This window comes from Podarcis muralis, chromosome W (assembly GCF_964188315.1).
Source record: "Podarcis muralis chromosome W, rPodMur119.hap1.1, whole genome shotgun sequence".
In the NCBI taxonomy this organism is placed as follows: Eukaryota; Metazoa; Chordata; class Lepidosauria; order Squamata; family Lacertidae; genus Podarcis; species Podarcis muralis.
Window position 1 is genome coordinate 4657106 of NC_135674.1, and position 25269 is coordinate 4682374.

At 46.8% G+C, this 25269-nt stretch overlaps 1 pseudogene; it reads right to left on the reverse strand.

Moving 5' to 3' along the window:
- Positions 1–2424: 2424 nt before the first annotated feature.
- Positions 2425–23056, reverse strand: LOC144326445 (integrase/recombinase xerD homolog; annotated as a pseudogene).
- Positions 23057–25269: the final 2213 nt, after the last annotated feature.

The following is a 25269-nucleotide window of genomic DNA, read 5'->3' on the forward strand; positions in this document are numbered from 1 at the left end:
TCCAAAACTGATCAGGCCGGTAGGGGGGTTCTAGTTAAGCTTACAGCGTCAGCGCAGCGGGGCCCATGCCCGGTAAAGGACACTAGGCGGTACCTCTACCTCAGACCACCTGGCCCTGGTCCGCTTCTGGTTCACGAAGATGGGTCACCCTTGTTGAGACACCAATTCACCAGGGTACTCCGCAAAGCTATTGAGGCGTGTGGTTTATCTCCCCGGGAGTATGCTGCGCACTCATTCAGAATTGGCGCCGCTACAACAGCCGCCCACTTGGGTCTGCCTGCGGATAAGATTAAAGAAATGGGGCGGTGGAAATCCAACGCTTATAAAAGTTATATTCGCTAGAATGCGCTCTGCTTTATCACCCCTACTTACCGGCTTTTCTCTGTCCTTTCATCCTCAGCTGTGCTCAGGAGAAGCGTGTGGATTTGTGGCCACAGTATAGTTCATTGGGCCCGCGTTCGGGCGGTCAGCTGCGGCCTCGCGCCTAACCTTGGTCTACCACTTGGAGTTCGAGTTTCCTGGTTTTCGAGAAGAGGCATGCGTTGGGAAGAGCTTATGCTATTGTTGTGGGAGAAAGTAGCCACGTTCGGCCCTCCCGATATCCTTGTCATTCAATTAGGGGAGAACGACCTTGCTTGCAGAAGGAGTGTGGACTTGTTATGGAACATAAAAAGAGACTTGGATGCGTTTGCTGCCTTATGTCCCAGAACGACGGTGTTCTGGTCCTCCTTCCTGAAGAGAACTTTTTGGCACGGTGCACAGAGCTGTATGGCCATTGAAAGAACCAGGAAACTCGTAAATCGGGCAGTGGCCCATTGGGTGCGCTTCATGAATGGCCGAGTCATTTATCATGACCGTATCCGTATTGGCGACCAAGCCTTATACCGGAATGACGGTGTGCATCTATCAGATCTGGGGAACGACTTTTGGTTAGATTGTGTCATCAATAGCATTTGGGATTGGTTACAGCCGTGAGGGTATTGGCGGCGAGCCTTTTCGGCTCAGGTGGCGGTTAGGCATTGGAATAATGTGTTGTGGTGTGTCGAAGGGCTAGGTGTGGCCATCGCCTATGCCTTCAATTTTTGGGTATTCCGTTAAAGGAATCTGGCGGTCGTGTATTCTGTCCGATGCCTGCTTGGCGGGAGGCCATGGCACGACCCTCGGTGACATCAGGGGAGAGCCTATAGTTGGATTAGCATCAACAGGCTCCACCTACTGGTGAATAAACCCTCCTTGTTTTAGACATCCAATGCCTAAGCCAATACCTTTTCACTGCTGTAATCAATAAAATTGTGGCCTATTCTTGCCCATTAACCTTATATCACGTGTCCTTGCGTATTCATTTCATGTTGCGGGGGTCGGGTCCTCGAACCACAAAATGCCCATTTATTTGCGTGGCGAGTTCCCGCCTCCCCCCAGTAGGAATAAAGACACATGACACCGTTATTTAAGGTTAATGGGCTAAAATTGGCCACAACTTTATTGGTTACAGGTAATGAGTGGTATTGGCTTAGGCATTGATCCTAACCGAGTATCCAGCTTCAGCCTGCTTGCTTGAAAGGTTTACACCAGCAGGGGGAGCCCTGCTGATGCACATCAACTAGGAACTCCCCGGGGTCACCGATCGGGGGCGTGCCTTAGGCCCTCACCTCCATAGGTTTCGGACAGGGCCACGCCCCCGGAATCCTTTATCGGACTAGCCTTCAATATCCGGGGGAGGTGATGGCACTTCCTCCCCCCCATCCATCTACATAACAGTACCCCTACCAATTCCTAACTGCCATTCGAGCAAAGCTCGCCGCCAATACCCTCAGACCTGCAACCAATCCCTAATCCCAGTAGATATGTCAGCCAACCAAACATCATTTCCCACATCGGAAAGATGCACGCCATCTTCACGGTAGAGGGCCACCTTGTTGGGGTGGTCAATGACCTGCCCCCCCCCCAGCGCTGCCACTCTACGAGCCACTGAGCGTTCCAGGATCTTTCTGGCCTTGTTTATAGTGATAGGGCATCGGCAGTCCCTCCAAGTGCGCCTTTCCAACAATGATGACCAAATTATGGCTAAATTTGGAAATGAAGTCATCAGATTGTCGAAATCATTGTAAATGTTCCACATTAAGTCCATGCCTTTCCGGTAGGCCAAATCATTTTCACCCAGCTGAATGACAAGGGCATTCGGAGGGCCTTCCAGTGTGGCTCTGGCTTTCACTGCCGGCAAAAATTCCGCCCAATGCATTCCACGGCGGGTGAGCCAGGAAACTTCAACATTTTGTGGCAGATCCAACCCGCACCCCAGGCCACAGCTGACAGCACGGTTTCTGGCCCAGTGGACAATACTGTGGCCAATGATCCAAATGAGCACCACCACGCCACCTAAAAGAAAAGAGCACAACAAGCTGGGGTCAGTGATGATGAAAACAATCATAAAGCTTTCCGAATGTACCCTTTAAATGCATCTGACTTCCATCGACCCAAGTCCTTTATCCTTTCTGCCGGTAGGCCTAAATGCACCGCTGTAGTGGCAGCCCCGATACAAAATGAGTGAGCTGCGAATTCAGCCGGGGGATAACCGCAAGCAGCAATTGCCTTATGCATAACACGCATAAACTGATGTCTTGTAAGGCGGGAGCCATCTGCATGTATGAAAAATGGGCCCGGGGATGTTTGGTCTCAAATACCCAAATCGTCTCACGTCTTTTACTGGGCATGGCCCCCTTTTTTGAGTAGCTATAAGTCGAATCAGGGCCCCTTTACCTAGTTGATCAGTTTTAGAACTCCGGACATGCAGAACTAAATCTGAGCGAGATAAGGTCATATCCTTTAAAAGGATCCCGCGTGCGACAGAATCCGGCTGGTTGTCACAGACCACCTCACCTATGCGCAAGGCGCCGAAAAAGGTGATGGAGTAAGCGGCCAAAAATAGGCGTGCTTCATACTTCGACCAACAAATAGCCCTTAATTTTTTATGAATTTGACATAGGTTGTCGAAGGTTATGGGTCTTCTACCATCGGTGCTGGGAGGCTGAAGCCTGCGCCAGCCCTCCAGTGCCTTCCGCACTAGGAAATCTGTGCAAGGGTCTGTTAAGTAAACGGCCTTGCAAAAGAAGGAGATTGCTGAAGACTGCATGTTAAGTGTCTTTGGGGCACGGCCCAATCCCCTTAAATGGACCAGGTATTGCAGCACATCTGCCTTTGTAGGAGGGGTGTCAAGCCTAACATTTTTTATTTTATTAAGAAACACCAAAAAATCCGACCATGCCTTTTTATATGATTTAAGTGTTGATGGGGCTACAGATGCCAATACTCCCTTCAGGACTTCTCGCTCCCAAGGCTCCAAAGGTGCTCCGGAAACGGTTGTGGCAATTGCTGTGCCTCTGGCGTTAACAAGCAGAAACAGTTCATCTGAAAACAAGATAGAGCATCCGCGATGTCATTATTTACTCCAGGTACAAACTTAGCCGAGAAATAAATGTTTAGCTTTAGGCATAAAAGGATAAAGGATTGCAGCAGGGCCACCACCCTCGGGGAACGCGAAGATTGTTTAGATAGGACGGAGAGTACCGGTGATTTTTTAATTCCCCAGCCCACAAGTGCACCGCGACCACGATCGAAAAAGAAATATAGGAAGGACTGCTTGCTGCCCAGGAGGACTCCACTGTGTGAGTGCCTGGGGGCCCTGCTCCTGCCACTCACCACTTGGCCCATGGTGGGGCCTGACAGTCCTCACAAGGACGGTTGCTGTCACTGCTGCTGGAGGACCCGGAGGGGCGCAGAGTTCTTTTAAAAATGTTTTAAAATTTTCCTTTCCCTTTTGACTTTTTTGTATATGGGGGGGTGGGGGGAATGGATGTTTGGTTGGGCTTGGGAATTTGTTTGATTTTGATGGATTTGTAATTTTTACAGTTTTTTGTTTGTATTGTTTTATTGTTTTCTGGGGTTTTTTTATTATTGGATTATGGTTTTATTTTGTTCTTAAGGGGAAGGGTCAGGGCTGCCGGGGAGTGGGTCCCAGCCAACAAAATGGCAGGGGCATGTTCCACAGAGGGGGATGCGCTGACGAAACGAAAGAAGTGCCACGGTCAGATCACTTCCTGGTGCAACTGGACTTCTCCGCGACCCTTCCCCTCTGCAGGGAGGTGGGACTGATGAGAATGGTCTGCCCCCGCCACTTAATGGATCCAAATGGTTTCCAGAGAGTGGTAGGGGATGCTTTATCCCATGTTGATGGCCTTTCAGCTGATTCCCTGGTGGCCCGCTGGAACGTGGAGTTAACCAGGGCTATTGACTGTTTGGCTCCAAAGCGCCCTCTCCGATTGCATGGAGCCCGGACAGCCCCGTGGTTTTCCACGGATCTGAGGGCAATGAAACAATCGCTGAGACGGCTAGAGCGCCGGTGGCGGATAATTCATTCTGAAGCTGACCGGACACGGGTTAGAGCTCAATGTCGAGCCTACCAAGTGGCGGTAGCGACGGCGAAGAAGACTTTCTTCACCGCCTCTTTTGCATCTGCAGAAAACAGCAGGAGGAGACTCTTTCAGGTGGTTCGCAATTTAGCGGAACCACCTGCTACATCGGGGCCAAGAACGGGCCACATGATCTCCTGAAATGATTTTGCAAAGTTTTTTGCAGATAAAGTCGCTCAGATTCGGGAAGAGGTAGATGCCACTGTGGGAGCAGGGCCAGGGCGGGAGAGTGCTAGAGTCCTGTCTAGTCAAGTTGCGTGGGATCAATTCCAATCTGTTACCTCCAAGGATGTGGACAGGCTGCTTGGACGAGTGAAACCAACCACCTGTCTCCTTGATCCTTGCCCATCCTGGCTTATAAAAGCTAGCCGGGAAGGGCTGGGCGATGGGCTTCATGGGGTGGTGAATGCTTCCCTTCATGAGGGAGCCTTCCCAGACCAGCTTAAAGAGGCAGTTATTAAACCGCTTCTTAAAAAACCATCTTTAGATGCGGCCACGATGGCCAACTATCACCCAGTCTCAAATCTTCCATTCTTGGGCAAGGTGATTGAGCGGGTGGTTGCTGAACAACTCCAGGCACGCCTGGAAGAAACGGACCATTGGATCCCTTCCAGTCAGGATTCAGGCCTCATCATGGGACTGAAACTGCCTTGGTCGTACTGGTTGATGATCTCTGGCGGGCTAGGGACAAAGGTGAGAGCTGTTTCCTAGTTCTGCTGGATCTCTCAGCGGCGTTTGATACCATCAACCATAACATCCTTCTGGACCGTCTTGAGGGCCTGGGAGCTGGGGGCACTGTCATACAGTGGTTCCGCTCCTTCCTCCTGGGCCGTGTTCAGAAAGTGGTGGTGGAGGATGAGTGTTCAGACCCCTGGGCTCTCACTTGTGGGGTGCCTCAGGGTTCTGTCCTCTCCCCCATGCTTTTCAACATCTACATGCAGCCGCTGGGAGAGATCATCAGGGGGTTTGAGCTGGGTATTCATCAGTATGCAGATGACACCCAGCTCTACCTCTCTTTTAAATCAGAACCAGTGAAGGCGGTGAAGGTCCTGTGTGAGTGTCTGGAGGCGGTTGGAGGATGGATGGCGGCTAACAGATTGAGACTGAATCCTGACAAGACAGAAGTACTGTTTTGGGGGGACAGGAGGTGGGTAGGTGTGGAGGATTCCCTGGTCCTGAATGGGGTAAGTGTGCCCCTGAAGGACCAGGTGCGCAGCCTGGGAGTCATTTTGGACTCACAGCTGTCCATGGAGGCACAGGTCAAATCTGTGTCCAGGGCAGCTGTTTACCAGCCCCATCTGGTACGCAGGCTGAGACCCTATCTGCCTGCAGACTGCCTCGCCAGAGTGGTGCATGCTCTGGTTATCTCCCGCTTGGACTACTGCAATGGGCTCTACATGGGGCTACCTTTGAAGGTGACCTGGAAACTACAACTAATCCAGAACGCGGCAGCCAGACTGGTGACTGGGAGCGGCCGCCGAGACGATATAACACCGGTCTTGAAAGCCCTACATTGGCTCCCAGTACGTTTCCGAGCACAATTCAAAGTGTTGGTGCTGACCTTTTAAGCCCTAAACGGCCTTGGTCCAGTATATCTGAAGGAGCGTCTCCACCCCCATCGTTTTACCCGGACACTGAGGTCCAGCACCGAGGGCCTTCTGGCGGTTCCCTCATTGCGAGAAGCCAAGTTACAGGGAACCATACAGAGGGCCTTCTCGGTAGTGGCGCCCGCCCTGTGGAATGCCCTCCCACCAGATGTCAAAGAGAACAAGAACTACCAGACTTTTAGAAGACATTTAAAGGCAGCCCTGTTTAGGGAAGCTTTTAATGTTTGATGTATTACAGTATTTTAATATTTTTTTGGAAGCCGCCCAGAGTGGCTGGGGAAGCCCAGCCAGATGGGCGGGGTATAAATAATAAATTATTATTATTATTACAACAATTTTCTACTTAATTCTTTATACTTTTCTATTTTAATATTGTTTATATTCTTCATCAGTTCTTGAGCCGTGTTTGGATGTATCATACCTTCCTGCTCCCATTTAATCTGAATTATCCTTATCATTCTTTCTTTGTCGCTTATCATCAGTTTATATAACATCCCTGCTATCCCTTTCTCCATTATTTGTCTTTTGTTCAGCACCATATCTATTTTCATTTCTGTCCTCATCGTTTCCTCTGCTCTTTCTGTTTTTACTAAATCATAAAGTCCTTGCACTTTCAGCCAATATTGTTTTCCTATTTTTTCTAAAAAAAACTTTTTTTGTAATTAAATTCCCTTCTCCATCAAATATATCTTTTAATTTATAAAATCCCTGATCTTCTAATTTCTTCCACCAACCTGGTTCCCTTTGACCCTCCTGCATAACGGCGTCCACCTTGAGTATGTTGACATCCATTTTGTATTCCAATTCTTCCAGATTCCTAACGCAGTTTTCCTTGGTCCTATTGTCTTCTTAAAAGCCGTATTAATATCTCTATTAAATATCCCTTCTCTTCCTATTCCTTCATTTATTTCATTCTCCAGCCTTATCCATTTAATCCCATCCTTATATCCAATATCTATTAGATTTTTCAATTGGAATGTTTCATAGTAAAATTCTAAGTTTGGTATTCCCCATCCCATCTCTTCTTGAGATGAATAATTTACTATGTCTGGGGTTCTAACTCTTTTACTTCCAAAAATCCAATTTTAAAATACCTTATTCCATGTTTTGAACCATATTTTCCTAATGGGTAGTGTGATGGGATGATGAGCTGATTGTGCGTAAAATCGTAGTCCCTCAGAGTTTGTTCAAGCCCACAAACTTCTGTCTGTGACAGAGCCCCTCAGACATGGCTGCTCTAGTCACTTGCAGATTCCGACAGTGGTTGCTTTCGGAATCGTTTCCAGCATAAAAGCTCCTTAACGGAAACACGTCTTCTGGACTCACGGCGTGACAGTTTCCGGCGAGGAGTGGGTCTCCCTATGGGAGCTTCAGATACCCCCCCACTGTTCTCGCTGGACGTGTCCCTGAGCCCTCCCTCTTGCTCGCTTTCCCTCAGAGATCCACCTCTCCCCCTGCTGGTTCCTGCTTCAGCTGCTGAGTCTCTCCCAGCCTGCGTGAGCCCCTCCACCAGAGACCCACCTCTCCCCCTGCTGGTTCCTGCTTCAGCTGCTGAGTCTCTCCCAGCCTGCGTGAGCCCTTCCACCACCGGTTCCTCCGATGGCAGTTCCCTGACAGGTAGTGTAATTACTTGAAATAAATATAATACTTTTGGTACCAGAAACATTTTAACTGCTCTAACCCTACCTAGAATAGATAAATTCTTATTTTTCCATGATTTTATATCCTTCTTGAACTTCCTCCACGCTTCTTTGTAATTTACATCTGGAATCCTAGCAATATTCTTAATAATATTTACCCCCAAGTATTTAATTTCCCCCCTATTGATATCCATCTTTGTCATTTTTGCAATTTCCTTCTTCTCCTCTTTATTTACATCCCAAAATAAAATTTCACACTTCTCCAAATTTACTCCCAATCTTGACTCCTCTTTAAAGTCCATCAGGATTATCATAAGTTCTCTTACACCCTCTAAGGGGTTTGTAAATAATAATAGGATATCATCTGCATACATGTTTAACTTGATTTCTTCCTTTCCTTTGTTATATCCTCTTATCCTTACTGAGTTTCGTATTCTATCTGCCAAGTACTCCATACCCAATACAAATAGTAGTGGTGAGAGTGAACACCCTTCTTTAACTCCTCTTTGTATATTGAATTGATCTGAAACCCCCTCATTCACTCTGACCACAGCCTTCCCTTCTCTATACAATTCCTGGATTGCTTCCACAAAGTTCTCTCCTAATCCTACCACCTCCCGCATAATATTCCATAAGAACTTACGTCTAATCGTGTCAAAGGCCTTATACACATCCAATTTTAATACCACCAATTTTCCTTTTACCCTGCTTGTTAATACGTTTAACACATTTCTTATAGGATGGCCTATGTATCTTCCCTTAACAAATCCATATTAATCTTCCTTAATTATTTTAGGTAGTACCTTTTCCAGTCGCCTTCCCAGGATCTTTGTAAATATCTTATAGTCTTGATTTAATAGGCTAATTGGTCTGTATGACCCCACCTCTGTAGGGTCCTTTTGTGGTTTTTCAATCACCACTATTTCCGCTAGTTTCCAAGTGTTTGGGGCTTCCCCCCCTTCTAAGATATTATTAAATCCTTTTTTTCAGTTCTGAGCCCAGGATATCAATTGTTTCTTTTTAAAAGTCTGCCGTAATTCCATCTAATCCTGGGGATTTCTTGCTTTTAAATGATTTAACTACGTTGTCAGGGAGAGGCAAACGGGGAAAGAGCTGAGGGGAGAAACCAGCACTTACAGAGAGCCGAAAGAGATAATTAGTAGTCTGTCGTCTGACAGCGAAGAGGAGGCAGCGAGGGGGGGGGGGGGTGAGCCCAGAACTAGTCATTCTGTAAACAGAGGAAATCAGAGGCGTGGTTTCCGCAGACTTGCATGTTGGGCAAAAAAAAGTAAAAAGAAACCAGACACGGCATCTTTGCCGACAGGGTCAGACATGATTTGAAGCACTGGAGATGTTCTTTTGAACTTTGTAAATAAATCAAAGAGATTGTAACTGGCAGCGAGCCCGGAGTTTTTATCTATGCCGGCTTGGCAGCACACACCTCTCACATACGTTCTCTATTTCTTCTAAAGAAATTTCCTCCTTCAGTCTTAATCTATCACTTTCTTCAATTTTAAACTTTCCCTTCTAATATTTTTATTTTCTTCTTTATATAAAGATTGATAGAATTCTGCAAATTCTTTCCTTATTTCTCTAGAGCTTTGTGTAAGTATTTTCCTTCTGGTCTTAATGGCCTTCACCCTCTGTTTATCCCTTCTTTTCTTTAAATAGTTTGCCAGTCTCTTATATGATCCTATTGAGGTTCTCTGAAAATCATTTTTGATCATATTATCTCTCTTCCACACCGCAACTATATCCAGCTCATCCAATTCCTGTTTTAACTTTCTTAACTGCTCCTGTCTGCTCCTTAGAAATTTAACCTGTTGCTGTTGTTGCAAAATTTCAATCTCTTTAATTTTTTCCTGTCTCCCCGAGTACCAATCTTTCTTAATCGCAATCTCTTTCAGTATACAATGTCCTCTTATAACCGCTTTGAAAGCGTCCCATACTACCGTGATCTCGGCCGAACCATTGTTCTCTTTAAAATACCATCCAATTTGTTTTCTGATATATTCCCTGTCAATCTCTTTTGCCATTATTAGGTTATTGTACTGCCATCTGCTGCTTTTTCCGTCCTCTTCCAGTCCCAGCTCTACAAATAGTGGAGCATGGTCTGAAATCCATATTCCCACAGTCTTTGCTGTTCTAACACTGATTTCATTCCCTTCTTTAATTAGCATATAGTCAATATAAGAGAAAATCTTATGTCTGTCGGAGAAGAAGGTAGGTTTGGTGTTGGGGTTTCCCCTCTCAAAAACATCCTTTAATCCCCATTTAGATAATCTGAAAGTACCGGTACTATTGTTCTTTATATTCCAATTAAAGTCTGCTGTAACGATAACTTCCCCTTCAGCGTAAAGCTGCAGTCTGTTCAAGGTTTTCTTTATAATTTTTTCCTGTCTTGTGTTAGGGCTGTATGTATTAGGTATTGTAAAGATTTTTTGTGACAGTTTAATTTTTAAGAATATAAATCTACCATCATTACCTTTTTTCTGGCTCAGAACCTCCGGCCTAAGATTTGCATTACAAAGTATAGCGACCCCTCTAGCCTTGTTCATCGCTTTCGATTCTGCTATTAGGCCCTATTGCTGAGAGCATAACAAAGGTCTATTGTTTGCTTGGGCTCTATGTGTCTCCTGAAGGCATAGTATATCCACTTTCATTTTCTTTGCCAGTGTCAGTACCCTGTAGCATTAGGTGTTTGAGGCCAGCCCGTTAACATTTAAAGATAAAACCTTTAAAGATCTATCCATTATCCCGACTACTGTTTATTTTTTGAATCCCTCTGTGTACATATATTATATTTTCAATTCTGGCCCATTCAACCCCCCTCCCCCTTCCCCCTTGAGACTCAGCTAGGGATCTCCATGATCCTGTCAGTATATGGAAACATCACCGCTGCAGACAGCCAGTTTGTTGACATCATATGATGCGCCTATCTGTGGGAAAGAAGAATTTCCCAGGACGTTCACAGGCTGGATAAGTCTTTGTGAAGAGTGTAACTTGAAACCTTCCGACTGCGCATGTTCAGGAAGTTTCATAGAATCATAGAATCATAGAATCATAGAGTTGGAAGAGACCACAAGGGCCATCGAGTCCAACCCCCTGCCAAGCAGGAAACACCATCAGAGCACTCCTGACATATGGTTGTCAAGCCTCTGCTTAAAGACCTCCAAAGAAGGAGACTCCACCACACTCCGTGGCAGCAAATTCCACTGTCGAACAGCTCTTACTGTCAGGAAGTTCTTCCTAATGTTTAGGTGGAATCTTCTTTCTTGTAGTTTGGATCCATTGCTCCGTGTCCGCTTCTCTGGAGCAGCAGAAAACAGCCTTTCTCCCTCCTCTATGTGACATCCTTTTATATATTTGAACATGGCTATCATATCACCCCTTAACCTCCTCTTCTCCAGGCTAAACATGCCCAGCTCCCTTAGCCGTTCCTCATAAGGCATCATTTCCAGGCCTTTGACCATTTTGGTTGCCCTCCTCTGGACACGTTCCAGTTTGTCAGTGTCCTTCTTGAACTGTGGTGCCCAGAACTGGACACAGTACTCCAGGTGAGGTCTGACCAGAGCAGAATACAGTGGCACTATTACTTCCCTTGATCTAGATGCTATACTCCTATTGATGAGGCCCAGAATTGCATTGGCTTTTTTAGCTGCCGCGTCACACTGTTGGCTCATGTCAAGTTTGTGGTCAACCAAGACTCCTAGATCCTTTTCACATGTACTGCTCTCAAGCCAGGTGTCACCCATCTTGTATTTGTGCCTCTCATTTTTTTTGCCCAAGTGCAATACTTTACATTTCTCCCTGTTAAAATTCATCTTGTTTGTTTTGGCCCAGTTCTCTAATCTGTCAAGGTCGTTTTGAAGTGTGATCCTGTCCTCTGGGGTGTTAGCCACCCCTCCCAGTTTGGTGTCATCTGCAAATTTGATCAGGATGCCCTTGAGTCCATCATCCAAGTCGTTGATAAAGATGTTGAATAAGACCGGGCCCAAGACAGAACCCTGTGGCACCCCACTAGTCACTCTTCTCCAGGATGAAGAGGAACCATTGATGAGCACCCTTTGGGTTCGGTCAGTCAGCCAGTTACAAATCCACTGAGTGGTAGCATAGTCAAGACCGCATTTTACCAGCTTCTTTACAAGAATATCATGGGGCACCTTGTCAAATGCCTTGCTGAAATCAAGGTAGACTACATCCACTGCGTTCCCTTCATCTACCAGGCTTGTAATTCTGTCAAAAAACGAGATCAGGTTAGTCTGACATGACTTATTTTTCAGAAATCCATGCTGACTATTGGTGATCACAGCATTCCTTTCTAGGTGCTCACAGACTGTTTGCTTAATGATCTGCTCCAGAATCTTCCCTGGTATTGATGTCAGACTGACTGGGCGGTAATTATTTGGGTCCTCTCTTTTCCCCTTTTTGAAAATAGGGACAACATTTGCCCTCCTCCAGTCTGCCGGGACTTCGCCTGTTCTCCAGGAATTCTCAAAGATGACTGCCAGTGGTTCTGAAATCACATCTGCCAGTTCTTTTAATACTCTTGGATGCAGTTCATCTGGCCCTGGAGACTTGAATACATCTAGACTAGCCAAGTATTCTTGTACTATCTCCTTAGTTATTCTGGGCTGTGTTTCCTCTGCTGAATCATTTGCTCCAAATTCTTCAGGTCGGGCATTGTTTTCTTTATCGGAGAAGACTGAGGCAGAGAAGGCATTGAGGAGTTCAGCCCTTTCTGTGTCCCCTGTTTGCATTTCACCATCTTCTCCTCTGAGTGACCCCACGGTTTCTTTGTTCTTCCATTTGCTACGAACATACCCATAAAAGCCTTTTTTGTTGCTTTTAACCTCTCTAGCAAGCCTGAGTTCATTTTGTGCTTTAGCTTTTCTGACTTTGTGTCTACACGTGCTGGCTATTTGTTTGAATTCCTCTTTGGTGGTTTCCCCCCTTTTCCATTTTTTGTACACATCCTTTTTTAATCTTAACTCAGTTAAAAGTTCTTTAGATAGCCACCCTGGCTTCTTTAGGCACCTTCCATGTTTCCGTCTCATTGGTATTGCCTGAAGTTGTGCTTTTACTATCTCCCTCTTAACAAACTCCCAGCCATCTTGAACTCCCTTTCCTTTTAGTATTACTGTCCATGGGATCTCACCCAGCACTTCCCTAAGCTTTATGAAGTCGGCTTTCTTAAAGTCGAGAAATTGAGTCCTAGTATGCTTGGCTGCTCCTTTCCGCTGTATAGTAAACTTCAGAAGAGCATGATCACTCGCGCCTAATGATCCTTCCACTTCTACCCCACTAACCAGGTCATCAACATTGGTTAGGACCAGATCTAAAATGGCTGTTCCTCTTGTTGCTTCTCCCACTTTCTGGACAATGAAGTTGCCTGCAAGGGCAGTGAGGAATCTGTTTGACCTTATGCTCTTGGCTGAGTTTGACATCCAACAAATATCCGGGTAATTGAAGTCCCCCATTACTACTATCTCCCTTCCTTTTGCATGCTTGGCCATCTGTTCCAGGAAGGCATCATCTATGTCCTCCGTTTGGCTTGGGGATCTATAGTAAACTCCCACAATGAGGTCACTGTTATTCTTCTCTCCCTTAATTTTGACCCAAATGCTCTCACTTTGGCTTTGAGGTTCTAAATCTTGGATCTCTTCACAGGTATACACATCCCTGACATATAACGCCACTCCTCCTCCTTTCTTGTCTGGTCTGTTTCTTTGAAATAGATTGTATCCCTCCATTATTACATTCCAATCGTGGGATTTATCCCACCAGGTTTCAGTGATTCCTATTATGTCATATTTAGTTTGCTGTACCAGGAGCTCAAGCTCATCTTGTTTATTTCCCATGCTTTGCGCATTAGTGTACAGACATTGAAGTCCATTAATCATTCCCCCGTGTCTCTTATTTAAGGATTTTTTCCTCCCACCACTAGGTCTGCGTGCTGTTTGCTCCATTCGGTCTATGACATTTGGATGATCATCTTCATCAATTGATAGACTCCTACCTTCAGGAGCACTGTCTCCCTCCCCCACATTAGTCAGTTTAAAGCCCTCCTGATGAGGTTTCTGAGATTTTTTGCAAAAACATTCCTCCCAACCATTGTGAGGTGCAGCCCATCGCTTGCCAGAAGTCCATCTTCAAGAAACTGCATTCCGTGATCTAAGAATCCAAACCGTTCCTGTTTGCACCATTTGCGAAGCCAGTTGTTCACTTCCACTATTTTTCCCTCTCTCCCTGGGCCACGTCGTTCAACTGGGAGGACAGATGAGATGACAATTTGTGCATTTAATTGCTTCAATTTCCTGCCCAGAGCCTCGTAATCTCTTTTGATCTTCTGGAGGCTATTGCTTGCAGTGTCATTGGTTCCCACATGAACCAAGAGGAAGGGGTATTTGTCAGTGGGTTTTATGATTCCTTGCAGTCGTTCAGTTACATCTTGGATCTTAGCCCTGGGGAGACAGCACACTTCCCGAGACATCTTGTCAGGCCCACAGATCACTGCTTCTGTTCCCCTCAGTAGGGAATCCCCTATCACCACTACACGCCTCCTCTTAGGTCTGGTCGGGGTTCTTCTGTGAGCTGTCGGTTCCAAGGTCGCCTGGACATTCCCAGAGGACTGCCTTTGCTCCTCGTCTTCATATACCTGATCGACTGTAATGAGGGAGAGATCCTCAAATGGAGTCTGCTCTTCGTCTTCCATGCTAGGGGAAAGGACCTCAAAGCGATTGCGTATTTCTAAACAATCAGAGCGAACCCTGGGCCTCCTACTTCTTTGAGTCACGTTTCTCCATATATCTGGCTCCTGTGTTGGTGAACTAGCCACCTTCTCAGGGGAGTCCCCTGTCTCTTCCTTGGTGGAGACGGTGTGCTCTGTTGCTTCCAAGAAGAGTTCCAGCTCTCTAATTCTTTGGAGCGTAGCTACACGTTCCTCCAGTTGCTGGACTTTGTCTTTTAAGAGGGCAATCAACATGCAATTGCTGCAGGTAAAGCTGCCTGCAACCTTTGGCAAGATGGCAAACATTGCGCAGGAACCACAGGCGACTGCAGCTGTTCCCTCACCCTCCATCTTGGGAACGTGTCGTTGGGGGTGACTACAGTGGTCCTCTATCATAAAAAGTGTGGAGACAGGACAAATAAATCCCTCCCAAAAAACCTAGGTCTCCCCCAACAAATGTTTGAGACTAGCTCCCCTAAATCTAAAATATGGATCAAACTGCACGCGCCGCTAGGCGCGCGCCGCTGCCCTAAAGCTCTGATAAGCTCCTCCCACAGCTAATCACCTACCTCAACAGAAGCCCTGCCCCCTCTGACCTTTGCCCAGAGAGAGCAGCTAATCAGCCACAAGAAACTCACACAAGAAAACCCTTTTTGTTCCTTCTTCAGCTGCTGCCCTAAAGCTCTGATAAGCTCCTCCCACAGCTAATCACCTACCTCAACAGAAGCCCTGCCCCCTCTGACCTTTGCCCAGAGAGAGCAGCTAATCAGCCACAAGAAACTCACACAAGAAAACCCTTTTTGTTCCTTCTTCAGCTGCTGCCCTAAAGCTCTGATAAGCTCCTCCCACAGCTAATCACCTACCTCAACAGAAGCCCTGCCCCCTCTGACCTTTGCCCAGAGAGAGCAGCTAATCAGCCACAAGAAACTCACACAAGAAAACCCTTTTTGTTCCTTCTTCAGCTGCTGCCCTGACAAGTTTGTCAGACTTGCTGGAAGAACTGAACTGAAAGGACGTGTTTTTCTCTAGTGCTGTAATGTCTGAAATAAACATCATGTAAATAGATTTCTGACTTATTTTCTTTCCCCTGCGGAAGCAGGAGAGAGGGGTTGTGCATTTTACCCACGCTTGGGAAAATGTCGCCTATCAAAATCTCTCTGGTCTGTCCGAGATATCAGCCAGAGGAGGTTACCGGTAAGCAAGCTCTGAGGACAGTGAGAGGGGCCAGCCTCTATGGAGGGGGCTTGAAGATCCCTGTCTCATGGTATCTTGGAGAACCACACTCCTCTCCCTTCGCTCTTGTAAAGTTTATATCAGAAAAAAACACATATATATTTACAAAAGCCCATTTTAGATGTCTCTAAGCTGGGATGTGGGTGGCGCTGTGGGTTAAACCACAGAGCCTAGGACTTGCCGATCAGAAGGTCGGCGGTTCGAATCCCCGTGCCGGGGTGAGCTCCCATTGCTCGGTCCCTGCTCCTGCCAACCTAGCAGTTCGAAAGCACGTCGAAGTGCAAGTAGATAAATAGGTACCGCTCTGGTGGGAAGGTAAATGGCGTTTCCGTGTGCTGTTCTGTTTTGCCAGAAGTGGCTTAGTCATGCTGGCCACATGACCAGGAAGCTGTACGCCGGCTCCCTCGGCCAATAAAGCGAGATGAGTCCCACAACCCCAGAGTCGGTCACGACTGGACCTAATGGTCAGGGGTCCCTTTACCTTACTTTAGTATATATTATTTCTTGCTGTTTCCTTCCCCTCTCGACTTCCATCTTCCCAAAATATTATGGGAGAGAAGAGAATGCTCTAGAAAAGATGCCGCTGTTCTAGAGCACCGCTGTCCTAGAGCACTCTGGAATATTCCAATGTGGGAGCCATGAAGTCATGGCAAAGGCTTGTAGCGCCACCTGGTGCCTCGCTGACCTCGGTGACCTGCATGTCCGTGCCTTGCAGTGTATTAAGTGCATAACCTTATATGGCGATGGGTGGGTAAAAGCCATGACCGGATGAGGTAACGTGAGACATTGGCAAACGGCCATGCGACAGGGGAGAACAAAGGAGAATAAAATCGGGGGAGAGCGGACGAAGGAGCTGCTCTTACCTTCCTGAAAATATAGCTGGCTCTCTGTGTCATTTTTCTATGCTGAGCACCATTTAATGACGGCTGGACTTCCGTCACGTGGTGCCCCATGTGAGGCAGACTAAAAGAATACGTCTGAGACTTTTAAAAGAAAACAGTGTGAGGTTTTTTGATCCACACAACGGACATCATCGAATCACCACGCCCGGCAAGGGTTGCAAGCGCTAATCGTCTTCAGATCCCCGGTGAGTCGATCCCTTTTATCTTGATTTTAGAAAAATGGGCAGCTCTTTGTCTATTCCCCAACAGAAATTTTTTAAAGACTTAAAATTTCTCCTCTCCTCCAACAAATTGGAAGTTCCTGAGGGTGATTTGATACAGCTTATTCTGGCCATCGATGAGCATTGCCCCTGGTTTCCTGAAGATGGGACTTGGGAATTAAAACATTGGGATAAGATTGGAGCACATTTTCATGGACACCCCAGCATTGGTGTTCGGATTCTAAATGCATGGTGCAAGGTTCGTTACGCCATGGGCTCTTTATCACCAAAAAATATCTCCATGGCTGTATTGCCAACATCACCTCCGGCTTCTTTAGTCCAGCCAGCCGTGATGCCATCTCTTCTGGCACTCGCCTTGCCAGCACCCCCAGACCCCAAACCTCCGGACTACAGTTCCTCACCAGAGGACCCAATCCTGCAAAAATACTGTGGTATGGCTGGCAATGATCCTACTCTCTCATCGACAGAACCAGCTACCCCTTTTCAACGTGCAGTCCTTGCCTGTTCCTTAATTCAGGATACTGTGGCATTTCCCGTTATTGTGCCTCCTGTTGGTGCCCCGGCAGGCACCCAAGCCCAACATCAACCTTTTGACTTTAAGATCTTGAAAGAGTTGCAGCAGTCAGTAAATACCAATGGACTCCAAGCCCCATATACACAGGCGCTTTTAGAAGCCACATTAGCCCAGCTCTTGGTTCCAGAGGACATCAAGCTTTTGGCCCATACAGTGTTACCTCCATCAGCGGGCGTATTGTTTGCCCATGAATGGGAAATCGCCTGCCGTGCTTATGCTCCGGCTTTATTACAACAAGCCAGAGGGAATAACCCTAACCTTACCCTCGCAGATGTCATAGATGCCATGATGGGACGTGGCCCCTTTGTTCAGGCTTCAGTGCAAGCCACACTGCTGCAAATCTTATTGAGGGATACTGCTCTTGCTGCAAAAGAAGCAATGAGAAAAATTCCAGAACCCACCAGTATTCAGTCTAGATGGGGTTCGATCAGACAAGAACCAAGAGACTCATATTCTTCCTTTATGGACAGGCTGCTTACAGCAGTGAGTCACCAAATTGAAAATCCTGAAGCCAAACAAATAATTATCAAACAATTGGCCTTTGAAAATGCTAATGAGGATTGTAAAGTTGCATTGCGACCAATAATACACAATCCTACCACAGACACAGCAGCCATGCTTCGCCTTTGTCAGTCTGTAGGTACAGCCACCTACAAGGCTCATCTGCTGGTGGCGGCGCTAAATAAAAACAACCCTGTAGCCACCAATACAACATGTTTCCAGTGTGGCAAACCAGGATCACCGATACCCCAGTGTGGGTAGAACAGTGGCCTCTACCAGAAGAAAAATCAGCAGCGGCGGCCCAGCTTATTTCTGAACAATTGACTTTCGGCCACATTGAACTGTCTTCATCCCACTGGCCCCAGCAGACAGGAACGATTTGCTTTTACATTGCCAATATATAACAATTCACAGCCCACCCAGCGATATCAGTGGGTTGTCCTGCCTCAAGGCATGCGGAACTCCCCTACACTTTGTCAACATTTTGTGGGTGAAGCATTGAAACCTTTCCGCATGCACCACCTAGAGGTGCTGCACACGAGCTGCATCTGGCAGTGTTTGCCTTCCTAACCATTTGCCTTGCCATCCTTTCCTGCTACGTTATACAAGGAAGAGAAGCAGACGACCCAGTCCAGTTGAAACCACCATAATTCACCTTATCGGCTGGCAAGCAGCTGTCGCCTGAATCCTACTCTGGCTGGCAGTATCCACGGCTCAGCCACTCTCGAACTAGAAGAACAGCGTTGTTGAATAAGACTTTTAGGGGAGAAAATTATCATAAGATATGGAGGGATAATATTTTTGTACAAGATATGATTATGTTTACCAGTTTATTACATGCTTCTAAATGTTGGTTGTGTATGCATATGCCCCCTTTTGCCAGTCATTCAGGCATAATGCTTCATGGTGTGCCTGTCAATGGATCTTTTCAATTTACTAATATTATATCCCCTAAGCAAACTTTTTGGCCTCCAGTACAATTGACCCTCCATGAGCCTGCCCCCATTTGTTTTCAAATTAAACAGGGGAAAGAATCATGGGGCATATATCCAAACTGTCAATATACATTGAATTTCACTTTTAATAGCTCTTGTTCTCTTACAGGAACATACAGTGACCAATCTCAGTGCTATAGGAGTGACACCAGGGCATGGTTATATTCTTGGCTTCCGGATGGGAGTTGGCTTCGACATTTATTGATTTTAGTGATCCTAATAGTAGTTATTTGCATTATTTTGTGTTGCTGTATACAATGTCTTCCTTCTTTAATTTCTATATGTACTGCATGGTTCTCCCGTCAGCGGCCTGCTTCCGGCCTCACAAGAGTCGCCTATCGCGCTCGATATAACCGTATTGGTACTGACATATATCACTGATTAATAAAATAAAGAAAGAGGGCATGTGGGAGCCATGAAGTCATGGCAAAGGCTTGTAGCGCCACCTGGTGCCTCGTTGACCTCGGTGACCTGCATGTCCATGCCTTGCAGTGTATTAAGTGCATAACCTTATATGGCGATGGGTGGGTAAAAGCCATGACCGGATGAGGTAACGTGAGACATTGGCAAACGGCCATGCGACAGGGGAGAACAAAGGAGAATAAAATCGGGGGAGAGCGGACGAAGGAGCTGCTCTTACCTTCCTGAAAATATAGCTGGCTCTCTGTGTCATTTTTCTATGCTGAGCACCATTTAATGACGGCTGGACTTCCGTCATTCCAAAATATTCTGGGAGAGAAGAGATTATTGTGGGAGAGAAGAGAATGCTCTAGAAAAGATGCTGCTGTTCTAGAGCACCGCTGTTCTAGAGCACTCTGGAACATTCTAGAGCACTCTGGGACATTCCAAGATATTCTGGGAGAGAAGAGATTATTGTGGGAGAGAAGAGAATGCTCTAGAAAAGATGCTGCTGTTCTAGAGCACCGCTGTTCTAGAGCACTCTGGAACATTCTAGAGCACTCTGGGACATTCCAAGATATTCTGGGAGAGAAGAGATTATTGTGGGAGAGAAGAGAATGCTCTAGAAAAGATGCTGCTGTTCTAGAGCACCGCTGTTCTAGAGCACTCTGGAACATTCTAGAGCACTCTGGGACATTCCAAGATATTCTGGGAGAGAAGAGATTATTGTGGGAGAGAAGAGAATGCTCTAGAAAAGATGCTGCTGTTCTAGAGCACCGCTGTTCTAGAGCACTCTGGAACATTCTAGAGCACTCTGGGACATTCCAAGATATTCTGGGAGAGAAGAGAATGCTCTAGAAAAGAATAGAATATTTCCTGCCGCCTCTAAAAAACCAGCAGTGTAGCAGGGTAGGCCCAGGTAAAGAGGATTTTATAATTGTAGAGAGCTTGTGCAAACTGCTGCATACGTTTCCTGTCTTGAAGCGTTTCCTGAGAAAAATCGTGTCTCACTATGACCTTTCGCTGTTTAAACTGCAGGTCTGCATTCTGCCGGAATGATTTATAAATTCCATCTCTTAACTTCTCTCTTGTGAATGCCATAATTACATCCCTGGGTAGTCCAGAGCCTCCTCGTGATGTGAACACCCAGTGCACTCTCTCAATTTCATTCTGCTCAACTTCAATTCCTTGTTCTTTGAGCCATTCTAACATCTCCTTTTCCAGGTCCTTATTCCCAATATATTCAGAAATACCAGAGAATTTTAAATTCCTTCTGCGCTGTCTGTCGTTCATTTGTGAAATTCTTTTTGTCAGAGATTCTATTTTGTTTATGTTTGCATCAGCTACCTCTTTTGCATGTTCTGCTATTTTCGTAACTTTTTCTACTGTAGCAGTCATTCTTCTCATCTCTCCTTTCAGGTCTTGCATATCAGCGCAGACATTTGCTTCCGAACGCTGAATCATTTCACCCAGCTCCTTCAAAGACTTGGCCATCCTGTTAAGTCCTTCTCAAGTCTTTCCCAAATAAATAGATAAACCACCGTTTTAAACACTAACTCACCCCAATCCAGGACTTGGACCTAAGCCCAGTTTTTGGTGAGTTATCTCAGCTATCAGTTTGCAGAGAGTTATTTGTTTTTCAGGCTTTTAATTAGTGAAGTTCCAAGAGCGAGACGGGTGTGCGTCTACCCACACTTGTTGTGTAACCTCTCAGTTCCTGTGGGAGGAAAGAGGACCTCAGAATCAGGAGGCTGGTCTGGGGAAAAGAGGCAGACCACTGTGAAGCCCTTTACACTCTCAGAGAGAGATCCGTTTCTGTTCTAAAATGACAATGTCCTCCAGCCCCAAATTGTAGCTCTGCATCCAAGGCCCTCCTTTGGCTGTCTGGGCAAGTGGGCCTTTGCTGCCTATTTCATGTGGCCAGCTTGCCTTACAAGAGGGGAAGGGGCCAAGAGGTGCACTGCTGAAAAAGTATATGCTAGGTGGCGGCTTCTCCATGAAAGCTTTCTAGGTCAAACAGCCACTGAGGCCATCAATATACTTACATTCATCAGCAAGTTCAGGATCTTAGTGCTTGGGGCCTCCCAGAGGAGGCCTCCCAGCATCAGACTATAACGTTCCTCTAACTCCTGCAGGCAATGGCAATTTTCATCCACATGGGTTCGTTGAGGGAGGGAGAGGATGCGCCAAGCAGGGGAAAGAGAGATCAGATGTTGAGCAATGGGAGCAATGCTTAAAGCGTGTGAAGAAGAAACAACTATAGAAGTCAAATTTCAAGACTAACAACTTACCTGCTTGTCGGGCTCAGTTTTTACCTCAATGACCGCCGCAAAGGCGGCATGCACAATCAGGCTGTGGAGCTTCAGTGGTAATTTGGGCTTCATGAGGCTGGAGAGAAGGAGGGAAAAGTTTTTAGACTCTGTCTCATATTGGAGGGGGCATCAAATACATTTCATTCTCTTGACCTTCTAGTGAATGCATGTGTTAGCTTAAACCACTTTTTACAATCAAGCAGTGAATAAATTTTACAGGATAAAAATGAATAAAGGCAAAATTAAAATAAACACACGAGGGCACTGTTTATGTGGCAGTCTACCTGGCACTTTGTTTGCAAGCCTCTAAAGGTAAAGGGACCCCTGACCATTAGGTCCAGTCGTGACCGACTCTGGGGTTGCGGCACTCATCTCGCTTTATTGGCCGAGGGAGCCGGCGTACAGCTTCCGGGTCATGTGGCCAGCATGACTAAGCCGCTTCTGGCAAACCAGAGCAGTGCACGGAAATCTGCTCCACTTCCCAGTGGGGAGGAGTTGCGGTGGACCGTGTGGCCACCCACTCCCCACCGGGGCCGGGGGACTTTGTCCCCCGTTGCCTGGGGGATCCCAGCTACGTCAGAGCCCAGCCAGCCAATCCGCTGGCCGGGGGGGGGGCGTGGCCAGGGCCAGTTAAACGGAGGAGCGAGCCAGAGGACTTCCTCTTTGGCTCGCTTCCTCAATCGATCAGGATGTCGGTCTCTCTGCTCTTTGGATTTTGCCTTTTGTTTTGTTTCTTGGTTGTTTCCTGCCTCGTGGTTCAGCGTTGCGAGAAGGACCAGGGGAAAACCGAGTGGGTGAGTTGTTGCGCCCCCTCAGAACTGCTTACTGCCTGCTTTTGTCCTTTGTCCCTCCTTCCTGGCCCTTCTCCACATTTCCGATCCGCCAAAGGCACCTGGGGTTGAAACTCCCTCCCCCCCATTTCCTCATCCATCCTTTCGGGGGCTAGTCAGCTGAAGTGCGCTCGTTCATGGCTTCTGTTCGAGCCGCGTGGATTAAAGTCTAGTGGCGGTGCTTGGAGGGTCCCATTGTGCGCCCCCCCACCTTACACGCTCGGTCACAGAGGCGTTTCGCTGTAGCCTTCCTTTGGGTCCCCGGCTCCCCCCCCCTTCTGCGTTCCCTCGCTGCCACGAGGGGAGGATTGCTTCTTATTGTTTCCTCCCTCGCCGCAGGGCTAGCGAACGGCTCGGTTATCCTTTTAAACACGGTATTCTGCATTGAGTAGCAGCCGTTGGGAGACCGAACGCTGAGCAATTTAGGGGAGTGCTTGAGTCTTCTTCGAGACGGATAGACAGCAAAGAGTGTTTGGGGCTTTCCAGCGCTTCAACCTTTAGGGCGCGGTTTGAGCCTTGGAGCACCGTCTCCGGACCGCTGCCTTCGGCGGCTCAAACCCCTGCCAGCACACCCACCCACCCACCCCCGCTCGGCATGGCTGTTGAGCCCCACGCGGCTCCTTCCAGCTTGCCTCAAGTGGCTCATTGTTTACAGCTTCAGCGCTGCCTTGGCTTTAGCCGCTGATTGTGGTTGCTTCAGCCGGTCCTTCCAGTTTGTTTGTGTGCACGTGGGTTGTGTGTTGCGTGGGACGGCAGAAAGAGTGTTTTGGCTGCAGAGAGGGAATTGGGCTTCCTAGGGCGCGGAGCATTCGCGAAGGTGCTTTTGCTATTAGCCGCCGTTGCCCTGCAATTTGCTGACAGGCGAAGAGTGCCTTTGTGTTCCTTTGCTCCCCGCTCTCTTTGCCTTTTCATTGGCTGCAGGCTTCGCCTTTGTCCCACCCTCTTTGTTTTCAGGCTTGCTCAAGTCTGTATGCGCTCACAGCTGGCACCAGCCGGGTTTCACATCCCCTCCCCCCCCCCCAGCACAACATTAAGGGAAGGGGGAAAGTTTCTGAGGCACAGGGTTGCCTTTGGGCTGTTTTGTGAATTCTTTTGCACTCATGCCTACAATCCTCTTTGGCAGCAGGGAGCACGTGGTCGGTAGCGACCATTTTAGAAGCAACCACGTGCTTGCATAGTCAGGCAGCGGCCGACTGCCATCTTGGGAGGGGCAGAGAAGTGCCCGGTCGCTTGCAGCTTCAATCATCCTAACTCCTACATAAATAAAGCAATTATTCTTTGGAAATCCTCAGGCTGTTGTATTGGTTTCATTAGAGGTCATTCATAGGAATAATTCATAATTGGGGCAATAAATTGATTGTATACAACGGGTTAAGAAATAAATAAATAATTACATATCAACTATTAATATTTAAAATATAATTACTTAAATTAATTAATTAATTCATACTTCAGTTTAAGTCATACATTAGTTTATTATTAATTCATACAACATCTATAATATTAATCCATACAATTTTAATTAATTTTAATTTATATTCTAATTATTAATTCATTCAATAATTTAACAACTCTAATTTAAACTTACACACATACTATAGGGTAGGGCAATTTTGGAGGTTAGCAATTTTGGTGAGGTGTTTTGTGTGTGCTGTGCAGATTAGTTAATTCTCATTCAGTGGATTGAGTTTTCGGGCCTATTTGTTTTGGTTAATAATCGAATAGATTGTCGCAGCGCTGCCATTATTGAAGGTCCTTTTACTAAAAAGTTCAGCATTTCGATGGGTTAATTTTAATTGGCTTCTGGCCTGAATACCGGGTTTTAATTTAGTATTTGAGGCCTTTTGCCTCGTCGCTGCTGAATTAAATTTGCTTTATTGAGTTCTATTTACAATTGGTGTTTGCTGCTCTACCTTGGAGTTCCTTCACTTAATGCTTTCAATCCCAATTGGTAGTTGCAATTGGATATTTGGGTAGGTTGCGCGCTCTTTGATACTGTTTATATTATTACAGTTGCCAGCAGTGTAATTAATACCTGAAGGCGCTGCCTTTTAATTGAAGTGGTTGAGAGCGTGTTAGGTGGTCTCATGGCTCCAAAGAAAAATATTGATCTGGCCCCTGCTGTCTCCGAACCAAAGAGCGCTCCTGTCAAGCGTGCACAGTCAGCTCAGTCAGGCAAGGGTTCCTCCATTACGGGGCAGGCAATAGGGCTATTGGGTTCAACCTTAGCAGGCATGGCTAAAATCCCGCGTGCATTGCGTAAGTTTTTTTTACCAAATTTGACTCTATGATGGATAGGTTCAGGCTGGGAGACGATGACCAGGGTTCAGGCCATCAGTCTTCCCCTGACTACATTTCCGATACGGGAGCCAGCGGCTCTAGTGGGTCCCAGAGTGATGATGGTGAGATGCCTGGCACATCCCAGGCCTTCTTTGATAATTTGCAAGCGACTAATGCCGCACCCCAGCAGGGGGCTCCCACGCCTAAGCCCCGCAGCAAGCAACCTCGTTCTGCATCGCACGTGCGAACAAATGTTCAGTTTGCCATCGTGCCCCAAAGGAGGGATGAGTAGCCTCGGCGCACAGGCTGGAAGGCCTTGCGAAAGACGGATGGGAGGCAGCCATCAGTGTCGTTTTCCAGCGCCACACCGAGCAAAGCGTTGGCACAAATCGCAGGCGCTTACACGTCCTCAGAGGACGAAAGTGTGCTTCAATACCCAGATGCAGCTATAGCACCCAAGAAGCGACAGCATAAGAAGCATTCCAAGAAGAGCAAGAATTCCAAGAGGGACGACTCAGACTTGGACTCAGGTACGTCCTCCTCCTCTTCATCCAGCTCTGACTCTGATAGCGATGAGTC